The following is an 8343-nucleotide window of genomic DNA, read 5'->3' on the forward strand; positions in this document are numbered from 1 at the left end:
TAGATTTCTAACTAACTTTTAGCTGTTTACTTTTACTAACCCTCCATATTATATTATAGGGTAAATATAAGTGTACTACCCTCTTTTTTTGTGGTTTTCAACATTTGGTACATCAAGTTTTTTTCGTCCTAGAGTCATACCTAAAGTGTTAATTTTGAGATAGTCTCATACATCCGTTAGTCAAACTATTAAATCTCCTATTAACTGATGACGTGGTGCCCATGTGGACAATGACTGGACGCCACTTGTCATTAAAGGGTCCACGTGGAATTTAAAATTTAAAAAAAAAATGGTCATCTTTTACCTCCCCCAACGTCTTCTTCCTCATTTATCCCTCCATTCTCTCCTCTACACCAACCCACCAAACCTTCCTCTCCTCTCCTCTTCGACTCACCATCCACCCACCCTTCCCCCTCCATCTTCGACTCCACCCATCCACCCACCCTTCCCCCTCCATCTCTTCGACTCGCCATCCATCCACCCTTCCCCCTCCATCTTCGACTCCACCCATCCACCCACCCTTCCCCCTCCATCTTCGACCCCTCCATCCAACCCACCAAACCCTAATTTCCATTGTGCCCACTCTAGCCGCTCGCCCTTCCCTCCCCCAAAACTATCATTTGTATTTTCTTAATCCCAATTTCTTAATCATCTCAAAATTTTGACATCAATTCATCTCCTAATTTCAATAATTTGTAATAATCCCCAAATTTAATCGTAGATTGTACAACGTCGTTCAAATCGCGAAACCCTTCCTCTTCCTCGACGACCACCACCCCTACCTTGTCACCAACCTCCTCCGTTTTTTTCTCACCCAAAACAATTCCAACAACGACAGCCTCACCGTTCAATTTGCCGACGCCCAAGATAGAGATGGGGACCAATTCGACGTCCTCTTCGACCCCCTTGGCATCTCGACGGCTTGGAGGAGCCCGTTGTACGATCTGATAGGCAAGCTCGAGAAGGTCGAGCGTGAACTCAGGCCGATGGTGCATAGGCTAGTGGCGAGAGCAAAGGGCAAACAAAGAGGGTGAAAAGAAAGAGGGGTTGTTGGTCGTCGGATTGGATGGGAGGATTTGAGAGAAAGCTGGGAAGGGAACGACGCCGGTGAAGAAGGAGGAAGGGAGATCATGGCTTTTTATGTTGGGAGAAGAAGAAACAAAGAGGAAGAAGACATCAGGGGAAGTAGAAGAGGACAATTTTTTTTTTTAATTTTTAATTTCCACGTGAACCCTTTAATGACACGTGGCGCCCAGTCATTATCCACATGAGTGCCACGTCATCAATTAACGAGAGACTTAACAGTTTGACTAACGGATGTATGAGACTGTCCCAAAATTAACACTTTAGGTTTGACCTTGGGACGAAAAAAACTTGATATACCAAATGTTGAAAACCACGAAACATGAGAGTAGTAAACTGATATTTACCCTATATTATATATTTTACCTCGTTCTTAGTATATTTTGGTAGAATTTTGATATTTTGCTCTATATTGTCAACATATGACATTCAACTTCATTTGGAGCAAAACATACTCAAACAGATGAATTTTGGAGTGATTAAAATTGGAGGATGTTCATGTGTCTCTTGGCGTATTTGTATCAAAATTTCAGAAAGTTCTACCAAGCGGTTATTTTATGGCGATTAAATAAAGGAGTAGTTTGTGTTGCTGGAAAGTTACGTTTTGGAGCTTAAATGCATGTTTTGGAGCCCAAGATGATCTCAGATGGGTTTGTGGCATTCTGGAGAAGTGTTCAAAATAGTCCAAGCTTTAAATCCAGCTATTTGGGCTAGTTTTAGAGCTGATATGGGTCCAAAACGTGGATGTGAAGAATTTTGGACGAATTTACCAAGTTAATTTGGGATTATGTTTCCTAGTTTATTTCAATTTATTTGGTTTCCTAGTCTTATTTTAAGACCTTTTACTAGGAGGATTTAATTAGAGTAGTATAAATAAGCATTTTAGGTCGGCCATAGGTCTTCTTCTTTATGCAATTTTTTGAGAAAAGATTTTCGCCAAAGCTTAGAGATTTCAAGAATTTCAAGGTGTTTTCATTCTTTTTCTTATCAATAAAGACTTTGTGATTTCTATTATGAATATGCGTAATTAAATCTCTTTGCTAGGGCGAGGTCATGAGCCTTAGCATGAATATGTAGTCTTTATTTAATTGTTTATGATATTATGCATGCATGCTTTGAATTATTAATCAATGTGTTTAAGCTGTCTTTGTGTCTTAATGATTTGCGACCATTAGGATGTTTAGATAAGTAATCGGATACAATTCGGTTGGAATGCCACTGAAGGTTTGAGTATTGCTTCTTGTGATTGATAGTTGTAATTTCACCTAGGGTGAATGCCACGTCTTAGGGGTTGCATGGTTTTTCAAGGGGTTTTCACAAAGTGTAATGAGTCATGCATGTTTATATTTGATCTGAATGTCACAGACGGATTGCATGTTTGATATATGTTCTAGCTTGAATGACACAAGTAGGATATACTTTAGGAAAACCTAACCTTCAAAGTTGCATGTGTAATTCATAAGTAGTACTTTCTCACTTTGAATTCTAAAAATTGTTTCTTTTTCCCTCTTTAAAATTGCAGATTTTAAGTAACCTTTTTAATTAATTTTGTTTTTCTTAGTTTAGATCATTAAATCACCTTTTGCAAAACCTTTGTTCTAAGTAATTAGTTGAGAATTGATTTCGCGTTAATCAATTTAAATTAATCCTTGTGGAGAACGATCTTGCTTAAGCTGCTATACTACAATAACCTTGTACTCTTGCAAGTATTTTTAAGTATTTTTATCCCTACTTTTATGGGTGGTAAAAATCTTTTCACCTAACTTCCTTAATGTAGATAATATCGTTTATTAAAAAAAAAATTGCAAAATAAAGGAAAATGTCACTTAAAAGTAAGATCAATTGGTGTTATAGTCAATTAATTATTTATTTCTACATTTAAAGAAAGTCAAACAATTCGAGAAAAATTGAAACGAGAAATTACAAGAGTAGATTTCTAACTAACTTTTAGCTTTTTACTTATACTAACATAGTAACATGACTCCCTTCTTCACTAATGTTATTACTCTCTTCATATCCCCCGTCAAGCTAAATGGAGAGGGTGTGGAACTGAAACATTCAGTTGATCTTATGTCTCCAGAACACCCTAGCAATCCGCAACTGAAAAATGCCTTGGGGCTAGAGGAGAATAAGTTCTAGGAAACCATAAATCATACTCAATATTGCGTTCACTGTATCTCAAAATCTTCTTAACAACTTGAAAATGAAGTTATCTTGGTGAGTGCAATAGTAAAGCCCCCAATAATGGATCTGTATTTTAAAAAGATTTTCAACAAGAATGATGGAAAGTCCCTTTGAAAATAAAATTTGAACTTTTGACCCAATAACATGCATGTAAATAAATTTAACTTTAAGCGGAAAAGCACAAATATAACTTTAGAACACATAATCCAAAAAAAAAAGACAATAATTAAAAAACGACTCTCTAGGTTTTCTACGTAAACCCTAGGAAAGCGCCGTCTGGTAGTATCGGGAAACCTTGATCCCCGGTGTGTTTTTCAGGCTGCTCATTCAAGCAAGGAGGCAGACGTGAAGGCTGGGTGTGGCCCAGTTATCTAATGGTGTGGAAGAGCATCGTACAATTCTCTATAAGGTGTTTCATATTGTGTACGTGGGGTTGGTCTCTACTTACAACATGACTGAAGACGATGGAAGAAATTGTTTCAAAGTTTTCGGGGAAGTTCGCTATTACTGAATAGGAACATGAAGTAATTGTGGTTGACAAACAAAAGGTTGGATTGTTGAAATCATCCGGGGTGCTTCTGGTGGGTACGGTGCTGACTTCGAAACCTTTTAACAAGGAAAACTTTAAGAGACAAATGTGGAATTTATGGCGTCTTAAGGCGCATGTGTTGATTTTTGATCTCGAAGATTCACTTTTGGTTTCAACTTTCACGCTGAGCGAACCACAATTCTGAGGGGGGGTCCCTGGTTATTCAATAAACAATTTATGTTAGTCCTAGCAGAGGTCGATAATATGACCTAGGGTTTCGCTGGTTTACCAGGAATTTTGGGTTCAAGTGAAAGGGTTACTATTCTATTATATGACACGACAGATGAGGAAGTTTTTAGGCAACCACTTGGGGGAGTATGTACTCACTGACCAGAGCCGTAAGGAAGAACAGTTTGGAAGCATTCTTAGAATTGAGGTTCGGTTGGATATTCGCAAACCTTTAAAACGATATGTGTCATTGCAGATAGAAGGTCGAACGTTGAATGTTGACATTCGATACGAAAAATTACCTTCTTATGTGGAATGATGGATCATATGGAGGATCAATGTGAAAAATATCATGCAAGGTAGGATGATGACTATGCTAAGCCGTATGGGAAGTGGTTTCAAGATGATGTATTAGGAAAGGATTCCAGCAAGCCTGTGGGTAAACGGTTCGGTTTGGGTCTCGAGGGAGGTTGGTAGATGTCCGTACCAATTGTGGAGGATATGGATTAGAGTCTGGAATTATGCTTGCAACCTATGGTGAAGTAGTTACATTAGGATACTCTTGATCTTAATGTTAATCTTATGGAAGAGACAGATGGAATGGCAATATGGCCACACATGGCACCAGTTAATGAGACTGTGTTGAGCCCAAGTCCACCTTTGATGTTGTTTGGTACTGAGATAATGACGTTGAGTGCTTAGTCATAAAATGAGGAGGGTAAGGTTGTTGAACATACAAGCTATAAGAATCTGAGTGAAATTACACTTTCGCTGGGTTCTGATCCTTTCAACCTTGACCCATTCATCTTTGGAACTGGGAGAAGTGATGAGAGAGAGATCCAGAAGAGCTTGGGCTGTATTAAAGGAAAAAGGAGAATGCAACATGGTAGGCTGGTTCTTCTTGAGCTGAAGAAACGGGTGCATCGGGATAAGAATGATGGTGCACGATCTAATGCTAAAAAGAAACGTGCTTATTCAAACTCAATGATTGATACAGCGGTGGAGGCTGATGAGGGTCAGCCTTGCCGATTGCAATGAGTTGTATCAGTTGGAATTGTCGGGGAGTTGGGAACCTCCGTGCAATTCGAGCACTTAAGAAACTAGTTCTCTTTAAAGATCCCGCTGTGATTTTTCTATACGAAACTAAAAGCTCTAGATAACATATGGAGAAGTTAAAATCATAGTTACAGTTTCAGTGTGTTTATGGTACCGAGTTCAGGTCAGTCTAGTGGTATATGTGTTATGTGGAAGGAGGAAGCGCAGATTTCACTTCGCTCATACTCTTTAAATCACATCGATCTTGAAGTGGGCGGAGTGGAAGATGTTCTTCATTGGAGGCTTACATTCTTTTATGGCTTTATAGTTCAAGCTGATCGCTATAAGTCATGGGAGTTGCTTTATCGGCTAATGGAGAACTTTTCTTTACCATGGTGTTATTTAGGAGATTTTAATGAAGTTCTCCAAGCCATTGAACAGGAAGGTGGTGATGTATATAGCAAAAGGCAAATGGAAGGTTTTTGGAATGTGCTGAAGGATTGTGAATCGAAAGATATGGGCTTTGTAGGTGACAAGTTCACTTGGGTAATGATGAGGGGTGGTGATATCAAGGTTTGGTAGGGATTGCTACACAAGATTGGTTAGACTTATTTCCTAGGTTTAGAGTTGTTCATTTGAAGGCTACGTCATCCGACTATATATCGATCTTGTTGGAGTGGGAGGTAAAGAAATGAGCCAAGTTTAAGAAGAGTTTTTGGTATGAAAATGGGTGGTTAGTGAGAGATGGTTGTGAGACAGCAGTAAAAGAAGGATGGTCGTGTAGGGTCTCTTATGTTTCAAGTTGTGGAAAAGATTAAGGCGACATGGGTGCAATTGCTAAAATGGGTTAAGAGCACAGAACGATCAATTCCTGGGGAAATTTTCGAGACAGAAGATAAACTACAAGCCATATTTGGTAAGATTTTCATTGAAACAACTATTGCTCAAAGGCATGAATTGTATACTCGTTTACACTCGCTATTGGTACAAAAAGAGGCATTCTGGCGTCAACAGTCCAAAGGTTGCGTCTTGGGGATCAAAATACAAGATATTTTCATCAAAAAGCTTCTTGTCAGTAACGAAGTAACGGGTTGTATGGATTGTTCGATGAAGCTAGGCAGTGGCATAAAAGTAAGGATGAGATGGCTTCAGTAATAATGGATTATGTCTAGAAATTGTTTGATTCCACGGGCGAGGTGGATGAGTCGGTAGTTCTTTGTATGGTTTCACCAAAAGTAACAGCCGAGATGAATCAGGGCCTCTTGGTACCGTTTTCTAAAGATGAGATCAAGATTGCTCTATTTCAAATGCACTCTACTAAGGTGCCCGAACCAGATGGTATGACACCAGGGTTCTATCAGAAACATTGGGCTATTGTTAGTCATGATATTTGTGAAGGTGTTCGTACTCTCCTTTCTTCAGGGAGTATGATACACAAAATTAATTTTACGCATGTCACTTTTATTCCTAAGAAAACGGACTTAACTTCCATGTCTTAACTTCGGCCAATCAGTTTGTGTAATGTGATATACAAAATCAGCTCAAAAGTTCTCACGAATGGGTTGAAGTTGAATTTACCCGACATTATTTTACCTTCCCAAAGTGCGTTTATCTTTGGACGTTTGATTTCAGATAATTGTTTGGTGGCATCGGAAATTGCTTATGATATGAAAAAGAAGAATAGTGGCTGGAATACTATGATGGCACTGAAGTTAGACATCAGTAAAGTATATGCTCGCATTGAATGGTCGTTCCTCGAGCAAATGATGAGACGTTTAATGTTTGTTAAGGAATGGATTAATTGGATAATGATGTGGATTACTTCCGTTTCTTACTCTTTTAAGCTTACTAGGGAACCAGTGGGTCTTGTAAAACCTAAAAGAGGTATTCGGCAAGGGGATCCGTTGTCTCCGTTCTTGTTTGTGATTTGTGCAGAAGGCATTTTGGCTTTGCTAGTTGATTGGGAAGCTTAAGGATGGATATAAGGAATCAAGGTGTGCAATGGTGCTCCAAGTATTCATCATCTCCTCTTTACAGACGATAGTTTTATTTTTGCTAGATGCTCTTTACAGGAATGTTGTAAATTGAAGGAATTGTTGAAATGCTATGAATTGGCTTCGGGACAAGCAGTTAATCTTACCAAAAGTTGCATAGCGTTCAGTGCGAATGTGAATGAAATGGATGCTCAAGTACTTACCCATTGCCTTGGTATGAACTGGGTGGAATACCATGACCGTTATCTTGGATTATTGGTTCTCATTGGTAAATCTAAGAAGACGACGTTTGCATTTATGAAAGATCAACTTTGGAAAAAGCTTAATGGTTGGCGTGGGAGTCTCTTAAGTAGTGTGGGTAAAGAGATTCTCATTAAATCTATGGCTCAGGTAGTTCCCCTATATACCATGCAGACTTTTTTTGCTTTCGAAGACGCTATGTGATGAGTTAAATCAAATGGTGGAACAATTTTGGTGGGGGAAAGAAGCGGGTAAAAGGAGTATACATTGGGTAAGTTGGCAGATGATGTGTAAGCCTAAAAGTGAAGGAGGATTGGGCTTTAAAGATTTGTATGCTTTCAACCTAGCTTTGCTAGCTAAGCAAAGTTGGTGCATTATTCACCACCCACACTCTCTTGTTGCTTAAATCTTTAATGCTCATTATTTCCTTGATACGGATTTTCTTCATACTACAGTGAAGTCAAACTCGTCCTATTGTTGGAAAAGTATGGCGACTGCTAGAGTGTTGATTCAGAATGGAGCACGTTGGAGGGTAGGAGATGGGTTGAATATAAGAATATGGGGTGATAGTTGGCTCCTAAGAGAAATTATGCAAAGGTCTTTAGCCCTATACCAGTAGGTGTTCATCCTAACCTTACCGTGCAATCAAACATAGTGGATTCGGTTCGTGTTCAATGGAATTCGCTGTTGATTTTCAAGATGTTCTTCGAAGAAGAGGCCAACCTTATTATCAGTACTCCTTTAAGTTTGTTTGGTCCACTTGATGAGTTGATTTGGATTAAGGAGCCAAAAGGAATTTTCACGACTAAAAGTGTATACTTCGTCGCTCGATCGTGTAGTGAAATTTGTGGTGATGTACCAAATGGTTCAGCTATGATGGTGGAGATCCAGTTTCTTTGAAAGGCTTTGTGATGTGGTAAGGTACCAGGTAAAGTTAAAATATGTATCTGGAAGAGCTGTTTAATGCTCTGCCAACCAGTGTCAATTTGAAGAAAAGGAAGATCTTTATTGATAATTGTTGCCTTTTTTGTACCAACGTACCTGAAACAA

This window comes from Malus domestica, chromosome 06 (genome assembly GCF_042453785.1).
Source record: "Malus domestica chromosome 06, GDT2T_hap1".
Taxonomy (NCBI): Eukaryota; Viridiplantae; Streptophyta; class Magnoliopsida; order Rosales; family Rosaceae; genus Malus; species Malus domestica.